The following is a 19,467-nucleotide window of genomic DNA, read 5'->3' on the forward strand; positions in this document are numbered from 1 at the left end:
GCCTCAAGTGCGCCCATGCCCCAGTCGGTGCGCACCCACCCCATTCCTAATGGAGGTGTATGCCCATCCCCTCCCCCCACCCGCCCGACACCCACCCGATGAAGGTGATTCCTCTGTGTCCACTTAGGTGTCCATCGGTTCGTACCCATTTGCTGGTGAGCGCGAGCACGTGGTGCTCGTGTGTCCATTCTTGGGCTACCTGGCTTACTGGAACGGGTTCCAGCTCTGGCCAGGAGAACCACGAGAGGTGCCCTCTCACCGCTGCTCCTCCTAGCTGAATAGCACTCCGTGGTGTCCACGCGCCACATTTCATTTACGCACTCGTGGGTCGATGGGCACTCGGGTCGCTTCCAGGTCTTTGCGATTGTGACTTGTGCCCTGACTCTAACCCTAACCCTTACCCAGCCCGTCTCCTCCTCGGCCCCTGCCTGACTGACTCCTTCCCGCCCGGCCTGTCACCTGTCACCGTCCTCTGCCCCTGCCTGACACGCTCCTCCCCGCCCGGGCCGTCACCGTCCTCGGCCCCTGCCTGACGGGGCTCCTCCGTCGCCTGGGCCTTCCAAGGGCTTGGTGTGGACGCTGGTTCCAGGACGCCCTCCCAGGAACCCGGTAGCAGGGCGGCCGCAGCGTCTCGCGCCACCCAACCGTCCGCCGGCCGGCGGCCGTCGCTAAGTGGCCTGCGGGGGACGTGCCCCCACTGTGGGGCGGGCGCCCAGCCTGGTGTCTTCTCCGAGGCCCCGTGGCTGCTTTCACCCCCCCCCGCAAGGGGAGAGCCGCGGAGGTGGGGACCGCCTCCTCGTGGGGACGTACACCCAGCTCTCCACGTCGGATTCCGGGGCTCTCTGTCCTGCCAGAAGGCCCAGCTGGCCTGCGGGTCCTTAGAGTGGCAAAAACATCCGAAAACTGAGATTGAGGGTCCGGTGGTTGTCTGCACTTTTGTGCTGGGCACCCCAGGGAGGCCCGGGGGCTGGCTGGACGACGCGGTCTGCTGGGCAGGGGGGGGGGTTTGGAGGAGCAACTGATGCCCTTTGCACTTTGGGTAGCAAGTGTCTGAGGTGTCTCTGAGCCCTGCGCCATGTCGGGGGTGGGGGGTGGGAGGTCGGTGGGGGTGGAGGAGCAGGAGGAGGAGGAGGAGGAGGTGGGAAGGGCCGTGGCCTGCAGTCGTCTTCCCGGGGTGGCTTCTTCCACAGGCTGCTTGGCCTGGGCTCCCTGCACCTGGGCCTTTGGAGGACTGGCCCTGTGCTTGCCAACGCTTCCCCTGCAGGGACCCAGAGCTGGGAGGTTGCATCTCTCAGCCCTGGGTCGGGCAGAGCCCCAGCGGGCCATGCCCACAACCTCTCTCAGCACGGGTCCCCCAGAAGGCTCCTTTGGGACCAGGATTCTCTTGCGGGTGACTCTTTAAGGTCTGGCCCCTGGATGGAGGGGCACCAGGAGTAGAGGAGCAGGAAGGGGAAGGGGGTGGCCATGCGAGGGGACACTTTCAGGCCAAGTCCCAGCTTCAGCCTGATCCTCCTGGGAACCCCGGGGTGTACGTCACACCTCCTGGTTGTCCCGCTCTGAGACAAGGAGCCGGGCTTCGCATTCCCCCAGCAGCCAGTCGTGGGCTGAGGACACCTGGGGCGTTGGGAACTCCCTGGCTTCTCCTTGGCTTAACATCTGGAGCTGCTTGTGAATCGTGCCGCCACACACACACCCGAGTGCAGGTGTCTTCTGCACAGACTGCGGGCCTCGCTCTTCTGAATGCCGCTAGCTCGCCACCCACCCACGGGTGAACCTGGTCAGGGTACTTTCTCTCGGGGGCAGACTCTGATCCTGGCGGGCTACCGGTGTTTCTGTTTGCTCGTTTCTTTCTTCCATTTCGGGAAAGGCTTCCTTACTGGGTGTGGAAATCTCCTATGCCTTTCCTCGCCTATTCTGTCAGCTTTAAAATTCTCTTTCAGTTGCCACCCTCACAGATGGATTAGGAAACTCTTTCCGGTGCACTCATTAGTGAAATGACCTCAATGAAGCTGGAATCCAATATCTAATGGCCGATTTTTAGCGAGTCCACACGCCAGGGTGGTCGGGGTCCAATGCAGCCCCGGCCAGGCCCAGGCCCCGGCCCCTTGGACTGGGCCACAGGAGGACGCAGAGGAGGGTCCCGGCCCCCCCGGTCGCGTTGCCGGCAGTTCTCCAAGGGCTTGGGCGTTTTCCAGAGGTAGGAGATGGAGGGGACTGATTTCTTCAGCGCCCCACAAACCACGCCACCCCACCCATGGGACACATCCCTAGAGAGAGAGAGAGACGCCCCATACACTCGCTCCCCTCCCCCATGCGCTGTGCCCCAGCCCGGGGCCCGGGGGAATAGGCGGCAGCCCACCCACAGGGTGGGGGGCCCAGCTGAAAGGGGTTGTCGGGGAGGGCGGCCCCTGCCTGGGGTCAAAGGGCGGGCGATCCGCGCGTGCGCAATCGGCGGCGGCGGCGGCGGCGGCGGCGGGGGCGGCCACGAGCTGGGGGTGGGGGGCGGGTAGGTGAAGGAGGCCAGGCGAGGAGAGGAAGGGGGCTGGAAGGTCTCCACCTTGGCGAGTCCAGCCGTGGAGGCGCATCTTGTGTGAGTGTGAGTGTGTGTGTGTGTGTGTGTGTGTGTATAGAGAGACAGCCCCCCACCCCGGCCCACCGCTCCCTGCCCGCCCCGCCCCGCCTGTCACCCCCGTCCCTCGGAGCCCGCCGGACCCGGCCGGTGAACTCAACAGGCCCGGCCCGGCGCGGGTCAGCGCCGGTGCGGGGCCTGGGGCGGGAGGAGGCGGCGGGGAAGCGCAGAGAGGCTCGGCTTCTTGAGCGGGGCAGGGGCGCCCTCCACCGTCTAGGGCCACACCACCCTGAACGCGCCCGACCTCGTCTGGTCTCGGAAGCTAAGCAGGGTCGGGCCTGGTTAGTACTTGGATGGGAGACCGCCTGGGAATACCGGGTGCCGTAGGCTTCTTCTTTTTTTTTTTTTTTGTTTTGCCTCTTGTTCTGTCCCCTCTCTGGGAGCGAGGCGGCGGCCCGGGGTGGGGGTCACCCCCACCCTCAGCGCCCGCCGCGGTGCCTGGCGCCCCAGCCCGCACCGTGGGGCCTCCTCTTGTCCCAAGCCGCGACACCGCCGTCACGCGGCAGCATGCGTGGCTTCTGGACTGTCAGGTCTCAGACCAAAGGTCTGCTCTGTGGGAACCGACACGCTGGAGGAAACCTTGAGAGTCTGAGAGGGGAGGGAGTTCCAGAAGAAGGCCAGGATGTCATTTGGAGGGAGTATGTGACCAGAACTCGTCCCGTTGCTTTTGGGGTTCTATGGGCTACACGTAGGAATCTTTGGTGGTGGCACCTGATGTTGGGGGATCCGGAGTCGCACCCAGACCTGCTCCACAGGCCTCCTTTTACTTTTCTCTTCGGATTCATTATTTTTAAAAAGTGTCTCTTATCTCTATGATTGCATTTTCTTTTCTCTCTCTTTTCAAGCAGATGATGGGAGTCCAAGTATTAAGGTGACATGTGTTGCCCGTGCCCCCCTCCCCCCTGTGTTCTTATTCATTTACCTCTGATGTCGTTCCAGCGTATTGTGGGGGTACCAATGTTAGGGTCGGGTACGTTGCCCTCTCCCTGCCTCCCCCCTCGGGTCAGAGCCTCAAGTGCGCCCATCCCCCAGTCGGTGCGCACCCACCCCATTCCTAATGGAGGTGTATGCCCATCCCCTCCCCCCACCCGCCCGACACCCACCCGATGAAGGTGATTCCTCTGTGTCCACTTAGGTGTCCATCGGTTCGTACCCATTTGCTGGTGAGCGCGAGCACGTGGTGCTCGTGTGTCCATTCTTGGGCTACCTGGCTTACTGGAACGGGTTCCAGCTCTGGCCAGGAGAACCACGAGAGGTGCCCTCTCACCGCTGCTCCTCCTAGCTGAATAGCACTCCGTGGTGTCCACGCGCCACATTTCATTTACGCACTCGTGGGTCGATGGGCACTCGGGTCGCTTCCAGGTCTTTGCGATTGTGACTTGTGCCCTGACTCTAACCCTAACCCTTACCCAGCCCGTCTCCTCCTCGGCCCCTGCCTGACTGACTCCTTCCCGCCCGGCCTGTCACCTGTCACCGTCCTCTGCCCCTGCCTGACACGCTCCTCCCCGCCCGGGCCGTCACCGTCCTCGGCCCCTGCCTGACGGGGCTCCTCCGTCGCCTGGGCCTTCCAAGGGCTTGGTGTGGACGCTGGTTCCAGGACGCCCTCCCAGGAACCCGGTAGCAGGGCGGCCGCAGCGTCTCGCGCCACCCAACCGTCCGCCGGCCGGCGGCCGTCGCTAAGTGGCCTGCGGGGGACGTGCCCCCACTGTGGGGCGGGCGCCCAGCCTGGTGTCTTCTCCGAGGCCCCGTGGCTGCTTTCACCCCCCCCCGCAAGGGGAGAGCCGCGGAGGTGGGGACCGCCTCCTCGTGGGGACGTACACCCAGCTCTCCACGTCGGATTCCGGGGCTCTCTGTCCTGCCAGAAGGCCCAGCTGGCCTGCGGGTCCTTAGAGTGGCAAAAACATCCGAAAACTGAGATTGAGGGTCCGGTGGTTGTCTGCACTTTTGTGCTGGGCACCCCAGGGAGGCCCGGGGGCTGGCTGGACGACGCGGTCTGCTGGGCAGGGGGGGGGGTTTGGAGGAGCAACTGATGCCCTTTGCACTTTGGGTAGCAAGTGTCTGAGGTGTCTCTGAGCCCTGCGCCATGTCGGGGGTGGGGGGTGGGAGGTCGGTGGGGGTGGAGGAGCAGGAGGAGGAGGAGGAGGAGGTGGGAAGGGCCGTGGCCTGCAGTCGTCTTCCCGGGGTGGCTTCTTCCACAGGCTGCTTGGCCTGGGCTCCCTGCACCTGGGCCTTTGGAGGACTGGCCCTGTGCTTGCCAACGCTTCCCCTGCAGGGACCCAGAGCTGGGAGGTTGCATCTCTCAGCCCTGGGTCGGGCAGAGCCCCAGCGGGCCATGCCCACAACCTCTCTCAGCACGGGTCCCCCAGAAGGCTCCTTTGGGACCAGGATTCTCTTGCGGGTGACTCTTTAAGGTCTGGCCCCTGGATGGAGGGGCACCAGGAGTAGAGGAGCAGGAAGGGGAAGGGGGTGGCCATGCGAGGGGACACTTTCAGGCCAAGTCCCAGCTTCAGCCTGATCCTCCTGGGAACCCCGGGGTGTACGTCACACCTCCTGGTTGTCCCGCTCTGAGACAAGGAGCCGGGCTTCGCATTCCCCCAGCAGCCAGTCGTGGGCTGAGGACACCTGGGGCGTTGGGAACTCCCTGGCTTCTCCTTGGCTTAACATCTGGAGCTGCTTGTGAATCGTGCCGCCACACACACACCCGAGTGCAGGTGTCTTCTGCACAGACTGCGGGCCTCGCTCTTCTGAATGCCGCTAGCTCGCCACCCACCCACGGGTGAACCTGGTCAGGGTACTTTCTCTCGGGGGCAGACTCTGATCCTGGCGGGCTACCGGTGTTTCTGTTTGCTCGTTTCTTTCTTCCATTTCGGGAAAGGCTTCCTTACTGGGTGTGGAAATCTCCTATGCCTTTCCTCGCCTATTCTGTCAGCTTTAAAATTCTCTTTCAGTTGCCACCCTCACAGATGGATTAGGAAACTCTTTCCGGTGCACTCATTAGTGAAATGACCTCAATGAAGCTGGAATCCAATATCTAATGGCCGATTTTTAGCGAGTCCACACGCCAGGGTGGTCGGGGTCCAATGCAGCCCCGGCCAGGCCCAGGCCCCGGCCCCTTGGACTGGGCCACAGGAGGACGCAGAGGAGGGTCCCGGCCCCCCCGGTCGCGTTGCCGGCAGTTCTCCAAGGGCTTGGGCGTTTTCCAGAGGTAGGAGATGGAGGGGACTGATTTCTTCAGCGCCCCACAAACCACGCCACCCCACCCATGGGACACATCCCTAGAGAGAGAGAGAGACGCCCCATACACTCGCTCCCCTCCCCCATGCGCTGTGCCCCAGCCCGGGGCCCGGGGGAATAGGCGGCAGCCCACCCACAGGGTGGGGGGCCCAGCTGAAAGGGGTTGTCGGGGAGGGCGGCCCCTGCCTGGGGTCAAAGGGCGGGCGATCCGCGCGTGCGCAATCGGCGGCGGCGGCGGCGGCGGCGGCGGGGGCGGCCACGAGCTGGGGGTGGGGGGCGGGTAGGTGAAGGAGGCCAGGCGAGGAGAGGAAGGGGGCTGGAAGGTCTCCACCTTGGCGAGTCCAGCCGTGGAGGCGCATCTTGTGTGAGTGTGAGTGTGTGTGTGTGTGTGTGTGTGTGTATAGAGAGACAGCCCCCCACCCCGGCCCACCGCTCCCTGCCCGCCCCGCCCCGCCTGTCACCCCCGTCCCTCGGAGCCCGCCGGACCCGGCCGGTGAACTCAACAGGCCCGGCCCGGCGCGGGTCAGCGCCGGTGCGGGGCCTGGGGCGGGAGGAGGCGGCGGGGAAGCGCAGAGAGGCTCGGCTTCTTGAGCGGGGCAGGGGCGCCCTCCGCCGTCTAGGGCCACACCACCCTGAACGCGCCCGACCTCGTCTGGTCTCGGAAGCTAAGCAGGGTCGGGCCTGGTTAGTACTTGGATGGGAGACCGCCTGGGAATACCGGGTGCCGTAGGCTTCTTCTTTTTTTTTTTTTTTGTTTTGCCTCTTGTTCTGTCCCCTCTCTGGGAGCGAGGCGGCGGCCCGGGGTGGGGGTCACCCCCACCCTCAGCGCCCGCCGCGGTGCCTGGCGCCCCAGCCCGCACCGTGGGGCCTCCTCTTGTCCCAAGCCGCGACACCGCCGTCACGCGGCAGCATGCGTGGCTTCTGGACTGTCAGGTCTCAGACCAAAGGTCTGCTCTGTGGGAACCGACACGCTGGAGGAAACCTTGAGAGTCTGAGAGGGGAGGGAGTTCCAGAAGAAGGCCAGGATGTCATTTGGAGGGAGTATGTGACCAGAACTCGTCCCGTTGCTTTTGGGGTTCTATGGGCTACACGTAGGAATCTTTGGTGGTGGCACCTGATGTTGGGGGATCCGGAGTCGCACCCAGACCTGCTCCACAGGCCTCCTTTTACTTTTCTCTTCGGATTCATTATTTTTAAAAAGTGTCTCTTATCTCTATGATTGCATTTTCTTTTCTCTCTCTTTTCAAGCAGATGATGGGAGTCCAAGTATTAAGGTGACATGTGTTGCCCGTGCCCCCCTCCCCCCTGTGTTCTTATTCATTTACCTCTGATGTCGTTCCAGCGTATTGTGGGGGTACCAATGTTAAGGTCGGGTACGTTGCCCTCTCCCAGCCTCCCCCCTCGGGTCAGAGCCTCAAGTGCGCCCATGCCCCAGTCGGTGCGCACCCACCCCATTCCTAATGGAGGTGTATGCCCATCCCCTCCCCCCACCCGCCCGACACCCACCCGATGAAGGTGATTCCTCTGTGTCCACTTAGGTGTCCATCGGTTCGTACCCATTTGCTGGTGAGCGCGAGCACGTGGTGCTCGTGTGTCCATTCTTGGGCTACCTGGCTTACTGGAACGGGTTCCAGCTCTGGCCAGGAGAACCACGAGAGGTGCCCTCTCACCGCTGCTCCTCCTAGCTGAATAGCACTCCGTGGTGTCCACGCGCCACATTTCATTTACGCACTCGTGGGTCGATGGGCACTCGGGTCGCTTCCAGGTCTTTGCGATTGTGACTTGTGCCCTGACTCTAACCCTAACCCTTACCCAGCCCGTCTCCTCCTCGGCCCCTGCCTGACTGACTCCTTCCCGCCCGGCCTGTCACCTGTCACCGTCCTCTGCCCCTGCCTGACACGCTCCTCCCCGCCCGGGCCGTCACCGTCCTCGGCCCCTGCCTGACGGGGCTCCTCCGTCGCCTGGGCCTTCCAAGGGCTTGGTGTGGACGCTGGTTCCAGGACGCCCTCCCAGGAACCCGGTAGCAGGGCGGCCGCAGCGTCTCGCGCCACCCAACCGTCCGCCGGCCGGCGGCCGTCGCTAAGTGGCCTGCGGGGGACGTGCCCCCACTGTGGGGCGGGCGCCCAGCCTGGTGTCTTCTCCGAGGCCCCGTGGCTGCTTTCACCCCCCCCCCGCAAGGGGAGAGCCGCGGAGGTGGGGACCGCCTCCTCGTGGGGACGTACACCCAGCTCTCCACGTCGGATTCCGGGGCTCTCTGTCCTGCCAGAAGGCCCAGCTGGCCTGCGGGTCCTTAGAGTGGCAAAAACATCCGAAAACTGAGATTGAGGGTCCGGTGGTTGTCTGCACTTTTGTGCTGGGCACCCCAGGGAGGCCCGGGGGCTGGCTGGACGACGCGGTCTGCTGGGCAGGGGGGGGGGTTTGGAGGAGCAACTGATGCCCTTTGCACTTTGGGTAGCAAGTGTCTGAGGTGTCTCTGAGCCCTGCGCCATGTCGGGGGTGGGGGGTGGGAGGTCGGTGGGGGTGGAGGAGCAGGAGGAGGAGGAGGAGGAGGTGGGAAGGGCCGTGGCCTGCAGTCGTCTTCCCGGGGTGGCTTCTTCCACAGGCTGCTTGGCCTGGGCTCCCTGCACCTGGGCCTTTGGAGGACTGGCCCTGTGCTTGCCAACGCTTCCCCTGCAGGGACCCAGAGCTGGGAGGTTGCATCTCTCAGCCCTGGGTCGGGCAGAGCCCCAGCGGGCCATGCCCACAACCTCTCTCAGCACGGGTCCCCCAGAAGGCTCCTTTGGGACCAGGATTCTCTTGCGGGTGACTCTTTAAGGTCTGGCCCCTGGATGGAGGGGCACCAGGAGTAGAGGAGCAGGAAGGGGAAGGGGGTGGCCATGCGAGGGGACACTTTCAGGCCAAGTCCCAGCTTCAGCCTGATCCTCCTGGGAACCCCGGGGTGTACGTCACACCTCCTGGTTGTCCCGCTCTGAGACAAGGAGCCGGGCTTCGCATTCCCCCAGCAGCCAGTCGTGGGCTGAGGACACCTGGGGCGTTGGGAACTCCCTGGCTTCTCCTTGGCTTAACATCTGGAGCTGCTTGTGAATCGTGCCGCCACACACACACCCGAGTGCAGGTGTCTTCTGCACAGACTGCGGGCCTCGCTCTTCTGAATGCCGCTAGCTCGCCACCCACCCACGGGTGAACCTGGTCAGGGTACTTTCTCTCGGGGGCAGACTCTGATCCTGGCGGGCTACCGGTGTTTCTGTTTGCTCGTTTCTTTCTTCCATTTCGGGAAAGGCTTCCTTACTGGGTGTGGAAATCTCCTATGCCTTTCCTCGCCTATTCTGTCAGCTTTAAAATTCTCTTTCAGTTGCCACCCTCACAGATGGATTAGGAAACTCTTTCCGGTGCACTCATTAGTGAAATGACCTCAATGAAGCTGGAATCCAATATCTAATGGCCGATTTTTAGCGAGTCCACACGCCAGGGTGGTCGGGGTCCAATGCAGCCCCGGCCAGGCCCAGGCCCCGGCCCCTTGGACTGGGCCACAGGAGGACACAGAGGAGGGTCCCGGCCCCCCCGGTCGCGTTGCCGGCAGTTCTCCAAGGGCTTGGGCGTTTTCCAGAGGTAGGAGATGGAGGGGACTGATTTCTTCAGCGCCCCACAAACCACGCCACCCCACCCATGGGACACATCCCTAGAGAGAGAGAGAGACGCCCCATACACTCGCTCCCCTCCCCCATGCGCTGTGCCCCAGCCCGGGGCCCGGGGGAATAGGCGGCAGCCCACCCACAGGGTGGGGGGCCCAGCTGAAAGGGGTTGTCGGGGAGGGCGGCCCCTGCCTGGGGTCAAAGGGCGGGCGATCCGCGCGTGCGCAATCGGCGGCGGCGGCGGCGGCGGCCACGAGCTGGGGGTGGGGGGCGGGTAGGTGAAGGAGGCCAGGCGAGGAGAGGAAGGGGGCTGGAAGGTCTCCACCTTGGCGAGTCCAGCCGTGGAGGCGCATCTTGTGTGAGTGTGAGTGTGTGTGTGTGTGTGTGTGTGTGTGTGTGTGTATAGAGAGACAGCCCCCCACCCCGGCCCACCGCTCCCTGCCCGCCCCGCCCCGCCTGTCACCCCCGTCCCTCGGAGCCCGCCGGACCCGGCCGGTGAACTCAACAGGCCCGGCCCGGCGCGGGTCAGCGCCGGTGCGGGGCCTGGGGCGGGAGGAGGCGGCGGGGAAGCGCAGAGAGGCTCGGCTTCTTGAGCGGGGCAGGGGCGCCCTCCGCCGTCTAGGGCCACACCACCCTGAACGCGCCCGACCTCGTCTGGTCTCGGAAGCTAAGCAGGGTCGGGCCTGGTTAGTACTTGGATGGGAGACCGCCTGGGAATACCGGGTGCCGTAGGCTTCTTCTTTTTTTTTTTTTTTGTTTTGCCTCTTGTTCTGTCCCCTCTCTGGGAGCGAGGCGGCGGCCCGGGGTGGGGGTCACCCCCACCCTCAGCGCCCGCCGCGGTGCCTGGCGCCCCAGCCCGCACCGTGGGGCCTCCTCTTGTCCCAAGCCGCGACACCGCCGTCACGCGGCAGCATGCGTGGCTTCTGGACTGTCAGGTCTCAGACCAAAGGTCTGCTCTGTGGGAACCGACACGCTGGAGGAAACCTTGAGAGTCTGAGAGGGGAGGGAGTTCCAGAAGAAGGCCAGGATGTCATTTGGAGGGAGTATGTGACCAGAACTCGTCCCGTTGCTTTTGGGGTTCTATGGGCTACACGTAGGAATCTTTGGTGGTGGCACCTGATGTTGGGGGATCCGGAGTCGCACCCAGACCTGCTCCACAGGCCTCCTTTTACTTTTCTCTTCGGATTCATTATTTTTAAAAAGTGTCTCTTATCTCTATGATTGCATTTTCTTTTCTCTCTCTTTTCAAGCAGATGATGGGAGTCCAAGTATTAAGGTGACATGTGTTGCCCGTGCCCCCCTCCCCCCTGTGTTCTTATTCATTTACCTCTGATGTCGTTCCAGCGTATTGTGGGGGTACCAATGTTAAGGTCGGGTACGTTGCCCTCTCCCAGCCTCCCCCCTCGGGTCAGAGCCTCAAGTGCGCCCATGCCCCAGTCGGTGCGCACCCACCCCATTCCTAATGGAGGTGTATGCCCATCCCCTCCCCCCACCCGCCCGACACCCACCCGATGAAGGTGATTCCTCTGTGTCCACTTAGGTGTCCATCGGTTCGTACCCATTTGCTGGTGAGCGCGAGCACGTGGTGCTCGTGTGTCCATTCTTGGGCTACCTGGCTTACTGGAACGGGTTCCAGCTCTGGCCAGGAGAACCACGAGAGGTGCCCTCTCACCGCTGCTCCTCCTAGCTGAATAGCACTCCGTGGTGTCCACGCGCCACATTTCATTTACGCACTCGTGGGTCGATGGGCACTCGGGTCGCTTCCAGGTCTTTGCGATTGTGACTTGTGCCCTGACTCTAACCCTAACCCTTACCCAGCCCGTCTCCTCCTCGGCCCCTGCCTGACTGACTCCTTCCCGCCCGGCCTGTCACCTGTCACCGTCCTCTGCCCCTGCCTGACACGCTCCTCCCCGCCCGGGCCGTCACCGTCCTCGGCCCCTGCCTGACGGGGCTCCTCCGTCGCCTGGGCCTTCCAAGGGCTTGGTGTGGACGCTGGTTCCAGGACGCCCTCCCAGGAACCCGGTAGCAGGGCGGCCGCAGCGTCTCGCGCCACCCAACCGTCCGCCGGCCGGCGGCCGTCGCTAAGTGGCCTGCGGGGGACGTGCCCCCACTGTGGGGCGGGCGCCCAGCCTGGTGTCTTCTCCGAGGCCCCGTGGCTGCTTTCCCCCCCCCCGCAAGGGGAGAGCCGCGGAGGTGGGGACCGCCTCCTCGTGGGGACGTACACCCAGCTCTCCACGTCGGATTCCGGGGCTCTCTGTCCTGCCAGAAGGCCCAGCTGGCCTGCGGGTCCTTAGAGTGGCAAAAACATCCGAAAACTGAGATTGAGGGTCCGGTGGTTGTCTGCACTTTTGTGCTGGGCACCCCAGGGAGGCCCGGGGGCTGGCTGGACGACGCGGTCTGCTGGGCAGGGGGGGGGGTTTGGAGGAGCAACTGATGCCCTTTGCACTTTGGGTAGCAAGTGTCTGAGGTGTCTCTGAGCCCTGCGCCATGTCGGGGGTGGGGGGTGGGAGGTCGGTGGGGGTGGAGGAGCAGGAGGAGGAGGAGGAGGAGGTGGGAAGGGCCGTGGCCTGCAGTCGTCTTCCCGGGGTGGCTTCTTCCACAGGCTGCTTGGCCTGGGCTCCCTGCACCTGGGCCTTTGGAGGACTGGCCCTGTGCTTGCCAACGCTTCCCCTGCAGGGACCCAGAGCTGGGAGGTTGCATCTCTCAGCCCTGGGTCGGGCAGAGCCCCAGCGGGCCATGCCCACAACCTCTCTCAGCACGGGTCCCCCAGAAGGCTCCTTTGGGACCAGGATTCTCTTGCGGGTGACTCTTTAAGGTCTGGCCCCTGGATGGAGGGGCACCAGGAGTAGAGGAGCAGGAAGGGGAAGGGGGTGGCCATGCGAGGGGACACTTTCAGGCCAAGTCCCAGCTTCAGCCTGATCCTCCTGGGAACCCCGGGGTGTACGTCACACCTCCTGGTTGTCCCGCTCTGAGACAAGGAGCCGGGCTTCGCATTCCCCCAGCAGCCAGTCGTGGGCTGAGGACACCTGGGGCGTTGGGAACTCCCTGGCTTCTCCTTGGCTTAACATCTGGAGCTGCTTGTGAATCGTGCCGCCACACACACACCCGAGTGCAGGTGTCTTCTGCACAGACTGCGGGCCTCGCTCTTCTGAATGCCGCTAGCTCGCCACCCACCCACGGGTGAACCTGGTCAGGGTACTTTCTCTCGGGGGCAGACTCTGATCCTGGCGGGCTACCGGTGTTTCTGTTTGCTCGTTTCTTTCTTCCATTTCGGGAAAGGCTTCCTTACTGGGTGTGGAAATCTCCTATGCCTTTCCTCGCCTATTCTGTCAGCTTTAAAATTCTCTTTCAGTTGCCACCCTCACAGATGGATTAGGAAACTCTTTCCGGTGCACTCATTAGTGAAATGACCTCAATGAAGCTGGAATCCAATATCTAATGGCCGATTTTTAGCGAGTCCACACGCCAGGGTGGTCGGGGTCCAATGCAGCCCCGGCCAGGCCCAGGCCCCGGCCCCTTGGACTGGGCCACAGGAGGACGCAGAGGAGGGTCCCGGCCCCCCCGGTCGCGTTGCCGGCAGTTCTCCAAGGGCTTGGGCGTTTTCCAGAGGTAGGAGATGGAGGGGACTGATTTCTTCAGCGCCCCACAAACCACGCCACCCCACCCATGGGACACATCCCTAGAGAGAGAGAGAGACGCCCCATACACTCGCTCCCCTCCCCCATGCGCTGTGCCCCAGCCCGGGGCCCGGGGGAATAGGCGGCAGCCCACCCACAGGGTGGGGGGCCCAGCTGAAAGGGGTTGTCGGGGAGGGCGGCCCCTGCCTGGGGTCAAAGGGCGGGCGATCCGCGCGTGCGCAATCGGCGGCGGCGGCGGCGGCGGCGGCGGCGGCGGGGGCGGCCACGAGCTGGGGGTGGGGGGCGGGTAGGTGAAGGAGGCCAGGCGAGGAGAGGAAGGGGGCTGGAAGGTCTCCACCTTGGCGAGTCCAGCCGTGGAGGCGCATCTTGTGTGAGTGTGAGTGTGTGTGTGTGTGTGTGTGTGTGTATAGAGAGACAGCCCCCCACCCCGGCCCACCGCTCCCTGCCCGCCCCGCCCCGCCTGTCACCCCCGTCCCTCGGAGCCCGCCGGACCCGGCCGGTGAACTCAACAGGCCCGGCCCGGCGCGGGTCAGCGCCGGTGCGGGGCCTGGGGCGGGAGGAGGCGGCGGGGAAGCGCAGAGAGGCTCGGCTTCTTGAGCGGGGCAGGGGCGCCCTCCGCCGTCTAGGGCCACACCACCCTGAACGCGCCCGACCTCGTCTGGTCTCGGAAGCTAAGCAGGGTCGGGCCTGGTTAGTACTTGGATGGGAGACCGCCTGGGAATACCGGGTGCCGTAGGCTTCTTCTTTTTTTTTTTTTTTGTTTTGCCTCTTGTTCTGTCCCCTCTCTGGGAGCGAGGCGGCGGCCCGGGGTGGGGGTCACCCCCACCCTCAGCGCCCGCCGCGGTGCCTGGCGCCCCAGCCCGCACCGTGGGGCCTCCTCTTGTCCCAAGCCGCGACACCGCCGTCACGCGGCAGCATGCGTGGCTTCTGGACTGTCAGGTCTCAGACCAAAGGTCTGCTCTGTGGGAACCGACACGCTGGAGGAAACCTTGAGAGTCTGAGAGGGGAGGGAGTTCCAGAAGAAGGCCAGGATGTCATTTGGAGGGAGTATGTGACCAGAACTCGTCCCGTTGCTTTTGGGGTTCTATGGGCTACACGTAGGAATCTTTGGTGGTGGCACCTGATGTTGGGGGATCCGGAGTCGCACCCAGACCTGCTCCACAGGCCTCCTTTTACTTTTCTCTTCGGATTCATTATTTTTAAAAAGTGTCTCTTATCTCTATGATTGCATTTTCTTTTCTCTCTCTTTTCAAGCAGATGATGGGAGTCCAAGTATTAAGGTGACATGTGTTGCCCGTGCCCCCCTCCCCCCTGTGTTCTTATTCATTTACCTCTGATGTCGTTCCAGCGTATTGTGGGGGTACCAATGTTAAGGTCGGGTACGTTGCCCTCTCCCAGCCTCCCCCCTCGGGTCAGAGCCTCAAGTGCGCCCATGCCCCAGTCGGTGCGCACCCACCCCATTCCTAATGGAGGTGTATGCCCATCCCCTCCCCCCACCCGCCCGACACCCACCCGATGAAGGTGATTCCTCTGTGTCCACTTAGGTGTCCATCGGTTCGTACCCATTTGCTGGTGAGCGCGAGCACGTGGTGCTCGTGTGTCCATTCTTGGGCTACCTGGCTTACTGGAACGGGTTCCAGCTCTGGCCAGGAGAACCACGAGAGGTGCCCTCTCACCGCTGCTCCTCCTAGCTGAATAGCACTCCGTGGTGTCCACGCGCCACATTTCATTTACGCACTCGTGGGTCGATGGGCACTCGGGTCGCTTCCAGGTCTTTGCGATTGTGACTTGTGCCCTGACTCTAACCCTAACCCTTACCCAGCCCGTCTCCTCCTCGGCCCCTGCCTGACTGACTCCTTCCCGCCCGGCCTGTCACCTGTCACCGTCCTCTGCCCCTGCCTGACACGCTCCTCCCCGCCCGGGCCGTCACCGTCCTCGGCCCCTGCCTGACGGGGCTCCTCCGTCGCCTGGGCCTTCCAAGGGCTTGGTGTGGACGCTGGTTCCAGGACGCCCTCCCAGGAACCCGGTAGCAGGGCGGCCGCAGCGTCTCGCGCCACCCAACCGTCCGCCGGCCGGCGGCCGTCGCTAAGTGGCCTGCGGGGGACGTGCCCCCACTGTGGGGCGGGCGCCCAGCCTGGTGTCTTCTCCGAGGCCCCGTGGCTGCTTTCACCCCCCCCCGCAAGGGGAGAGCCGCGGAGGTGGGGACCGCCTCCTCGTGGGGACGTACACCCAGCTCTCCACGTCGGATTCCGGGGCTCTCTGTCCTGCCAGAAGGCCCAGCTGGCCTGCGGGTCCTTAGAGTGGCAAAAACATCCGAAAACTGAGATTGAGGGTCCGGTGGTTGTCTGCACTTTTGTGCTGGGCACCCCAGGGAGGCCCGGGGGCTGGCTGGACGACGCGGTCTGCTGGGCAGGGGGGGGGGTTTGGAGGAGCAACTGATGCCCTTTGCACTTTGGGTAGCAAGTGTCTGAGGTGTCTCTGAGCCCTGCGCCATGTCGGGGGTGGGGGGTGGGAGGTCGGTGGGGGTGGAGGAGCAGGAGGAGGAGGAGGAGGAGGTGGGAAGGGCCGTGGCCTGCAGTCGTCTTCCCGGGGTGGCTTCTTCCACAGGCTGCTTGGCCTGGGCTCCCTGCACCTGGGCCTTTGGAGGACTGGCCCTGTGCTTGCCAACGCTTCCCCTGCAGGGACCCAGAGCTGGGAGGTTGCATCTCTCAGCCCTGGGTCGGGCAGAGCCCCAGCGGGCCATGCCCACAACCTCTCTCAGCACGGGTCCCCCAGAAGGCTCCTTTGGGACCAGGATTCTCTTGCGGGTGACTCTTTAAGGTCTGGCCCCTGGATGGAGGGGCACCAGGAGTAGAGGAGCAGGAAGGGGAAGGGGGTGGCCATGCGAGGGGACACTTTCAGGCCAAGTCCCAGCTTCAGCCTGATCCTCCTGGGAACCCCGGGGTGTACGTCACACCTCCTGGTTGTCCCGCTCTGAGACAAGGAGCCGGGCTTCGCATTCCCCCAGCAGCCAGTCGTGGGCTGAGGACACCTGGGGCGTTGGGAACTCCCTGGCTTCTCCTTGGCTTAACATCTGGAGCTGCTTGTGAATCGTGCCGCCACACACACACCCGAGTGCAGGTGTCTTCTGCACAGACTGCGGGCCTCGCTCTTCTGAATGCCGCTAGCTCGCCACCCACCCACGGGTGAACCTGGTCAGGGTACTTTCTCTCGGGGGCAGACTCTGATCCTGGCGGGCTACCGGTGTTTCTGTTTGCTCGTTTCTTTCTTCCATTTCGGGAAAGGCTTCCTTACTGGGTGTGGAAATCTCCTATGCCTTTCCTCGCCTATTCTGTCAGCTTTAAAATTCTCTTTCAGTTGCCACCCTCACAGATGGATTAGGAAACTCTTTCCGGTGCACTCATTAGTGAAATGACCTCAATGAAGCTGGAATCCAATATCTAATGGCCGATTTTTAGCGAGTCCACACGCCAGGGTGGTCGGGGTCCAATGCAGCCCCGGCCAGGCCCAGGCCCCGGCCCCTTGGACTGGGCCACAGGAGGACACAGAGGAGGGTCCCGGCCCCCCCGGTCGCGTTGCCGGCAGTTCTCCAAGGGCTTGGGCGTTTTCCAGAGGTAGGAGATGGAGGGGACTGATTTCTTCAGCGCCCCACAAACCACGCCACCCCACCCATGGGACACATCCCTAGAGAGAGAGAGAGACGCCCCATACACTCGCTCCCCTCCCCCATGCGCTGTGCCCCAGCCCGGGGCCCGGGGGAATAGGCGGCAGCCCACCCACAGGGTGGGGGGCCCAGCTGAAAGGGGTTGTCGGGGAGGGCGGCCCCTGCCTGGGGTCAAAGGGCGGGCGATCCGCGCGTGCGCAATCGGCGGCGGCGGCGGCGGGGGCGGCCACGAGCTGGGGGTGGGGGGCGGGTAGGTGAAGGAGGCCAGGCGAGGAGAGGAAGGGGGCTGGAAGGTCTCCACCTTGGCGAGTCCAGCCGTGGAGGCGCATCTTGTGTGAGTGTGAGTGTGAGTGTGTGTGTGTGTGTGTGTGTGTGTGTGTGTATAGAGAGACAGCCCCCCACCCCGGCCCACCGCTCCCTGCCCGCCCCGCCCCGCCTGTCACCCCCGTCCCTCGGAGCCCGCCGGACCCGGCCGGTGAACTCAACAGGCCCGGCCCGGCGCGGGTCAGCGCCGGTGCGGGGCCTGGGGCGGGAGGAGGCGGCGGGGAAGCGCAGAGAGGCTCGGCTTCTTGAGCGGGGCAGGGGCGCCCTCCGCCGTCTAGGGCCACACCACCCTGAACGCGCCCGACCTCGTCTGGTCTCGGAAGCTAAGCAGGGTCGGGCCTGGTTAGTACTTGGATGGGAGACCGCCTGGGAATACCGGGTGCCGTAGGCTTCTTCTTTTTTTTTTTTTTTGTTTTGCCTCTTGTTCTGTCCCCTCTCTGGGAGCGAGGCGGCGGCCCGGGGTGGGGGTCACCCCCACCCTCAGCGCCCGCCGCGGTGCCTGGCGCCCCAGCCCGCACCGTGGGGCCTCCTCTTGTCCCAAGCCGCGACACCGCCGTCACGCGGCAGCATGCGTGGCTTCTGGACTGTCAGGTCTCAGACCAAAGGTCTGCTCTGTGGGAACCGACACGCTGGAGGAAACCTTGAGAGTCTGAGAGGGGAGGGAGTTCCAGAAGAAGGCCAGGATGTCATTTGGAGGGAGTATGTGACCAGAACTCGTCCCGTTGCTTTTGGGGTTCTATGGGCTACACGTAGGAATCTTTGGTGGTGGCACCTGATGTTGGGGGATCCGGAGTCGCACCCAGACCTGCTCCACAGGCCTCCTTTTACTTTTCTCTTCGGATTCATTATTTTTAAAAAGTGTCTCTTATCTCTATGATTGCATTTTCTTTTCTCTCTCTTTTCAAGCAGATGATGGGAGTCCAAGTATTAAGGTGACATGTGTTGCCCGTGCCCCCCTCCCCCCTGTGTTCTTATTCATTTACCTCTGATGTCGTTCCAGCGTATTGTGGGGGTACCAATGTTAAGGTCGGGTACGTTGCCCTCTCCCAGCCTCCCCCCTCGGGTCAGAGCCTCAAGTGCGCCCATGCCCCAGTCGGTGCGCACCCACCCCATTCCTAATGGAGGTGTATGCCCATCCCCTCCCCCCACCCGCCCGACACCCACCCGATGAAGGTGATTCCTCTGTGTCCACTTAGGTGTCCATCGGTTCGTACCCATTTGCTGGTGAGCGCGAGCACGTGGTGCTCGTGTGTCCATTCTTGGGCTACCTGGCTTACTGGAACGGGTTCCAGCTCTGGCCAGGAGAACCACGAGAGGTGCCCTCTCACCGCTGCTCCTCCTAGCTGAATAGCACTCCGTGGTGTCCACGCGCCACATTTCATTTACGCACTCGTGGGTCGATGGGCACTCGGGTCGCTTCCAGGTCTTTGCGATTGTGACTTGTGCCCTGACTCTAACCCTAACCCTTACCCAGCCCGTCTCCTCCTCGGCCCCTGCCTGACTGACTCCTTCCCGCCCGGCCTGTCACCTGTCACCGTCCTCTGCCCCTGCCTGACACGCTCCTCCCCGCCCGGGCCGTCACCGTCCTCGGCCCCTGCCTGACGGGGCTCCTCCGTCGCCTGGGCCTTCCAAGGGCTTGGTGTGGACGCTGGTTCCAGGACGCCCTCCCAGGAACCCGGTAGCAGGGCGGCCGCAGCGTCTCGCGCCACCCAACCGTCCGCCGGCCGGCGGCCGTCGCTAAGTGGCCTGCGGGGGACGTGCCCCCACTGTGGGGCGGGCGCCCAGCCTGGTGTCTTCTCCGAGGCCCCGTGGCTGCTTTCCCCCCCCCCGCAAGGGGAGAGCCGCGGAGGTGGGGACCGCCTCCTCGTGGGGACGTACACCCAGCTCTCCACGTCGGATTCCGGGGCTCTCTGTCCTGCCAGAAGGCCCAGCTGGCCTGCGGGTCCTTAGAGTGGCAAAAACATCCGAAAACTGAGATTGAGGGTCCGGTGGTTGTCTGCACTTTTGTGCTGGGCACCCCAGGGAGGCCCGGGGGCTGGCTGGACGACGCGGTCTGCTGGGCAGGGGGGGGGGTTTGGAGGAGCAACTGATGCCCTTTGCACTTTGGGTAGCAAGTGTCTGAGGTGTCTCTGAGCCCTGCGCCATGTCGGGGGTGGGGGGTGGGAGGTCGGTGGGGGTGGAGGAGCAGGAGGAGGAGGAGGAGGAGGTGGGAAGGGCCGTGGCCTGCAGTCGTCTTCCCGGGGTGGCTTCTTCCACAGGCTGCTTGGCCTGGGCTCCCTGCACCTGGGCCTTTGGAGGACTGGCCCTGTGCTTGCCAACGCTTCCCCTGCAGGGACCCAGAGCTGG

General features: G+C 64.0%; 5 non-coding genes across 5 annotated transcripts; all 5 read left to right on the top strand.

Moving 5' to 3' along the window:
- Positions 1–2,840: 2,840 nt before the first annotated feature.
- On the top strand, positions 2,841–2,959 carry LOC142876469 (5S ribosomal RNA). Its single transcript, XR_012923370.1, has one exon. It is a non-coding gene; the product is annotated as a 5S ribosomal RNA (ribosomal RNA).
- Positions 2,960–6,477: 3,518 nt separating this feature from the next.
- LOC142876480 (5S ribosomal RNA) lies at positions 6,478–6,596 on the top strand. Its single transcript, XR_012923381.1, has one exon. It is a non-coding gene; the product is annotated as a 5S ribosomal RNA (ribosomal RNA).
- A 3,515-nt stretch (positions 6,597–10,111) lies between these two features.
- Positions 10,112–10,230, top strand: LOC142876491 (5S ribosomal RNA). The gene has a single exon (XR_012923392.1). It is a non-coding gene; the product is annotated as a 5S ribosomal RNA (ribosomal RNA).
- Positions 10,231–13,753: 3,523 nt separating this feature from the next.
- On the top strand, positions 13,754–13,872 carry LOC142876502 (5S ribosomal RNA). Its single transcript, XR_012923403.1, has one exon. It is a non-coding gene; the product is annotated as a 5S ribosomal RNA (ribosomal RNA).
- Positions 13,873–17,393: 3,521 nt separating this feature from the next.
- On the top strand, positions 17,394–17,512 carry LOC142876513 (5S ribosomal RNA). Its single transcript, XR_012923414.1, has one exon. It is a non-coding gene; the product is annotated as a 5S ribosomal RNA (ribosomal RNA).
- Positions 17,513–19,467: the final 1,955 nt, after the last annotated feature.

Source organism: Microcebus murinus, chromosome 15, assembly GCF_040939455.1.
Source record: "Microcebus murinus isolate Inina chromosome 15, M.murinus_Inina_mat1.0, whole genome shotgun sequence".
Taxonomy (NCBI): domain Eukaryota; kingdom Metazoa; phylum Chordata; class Mammalia; order Primates; family Cheirogaleidae; genus Microcebus; species Microcebus murinus.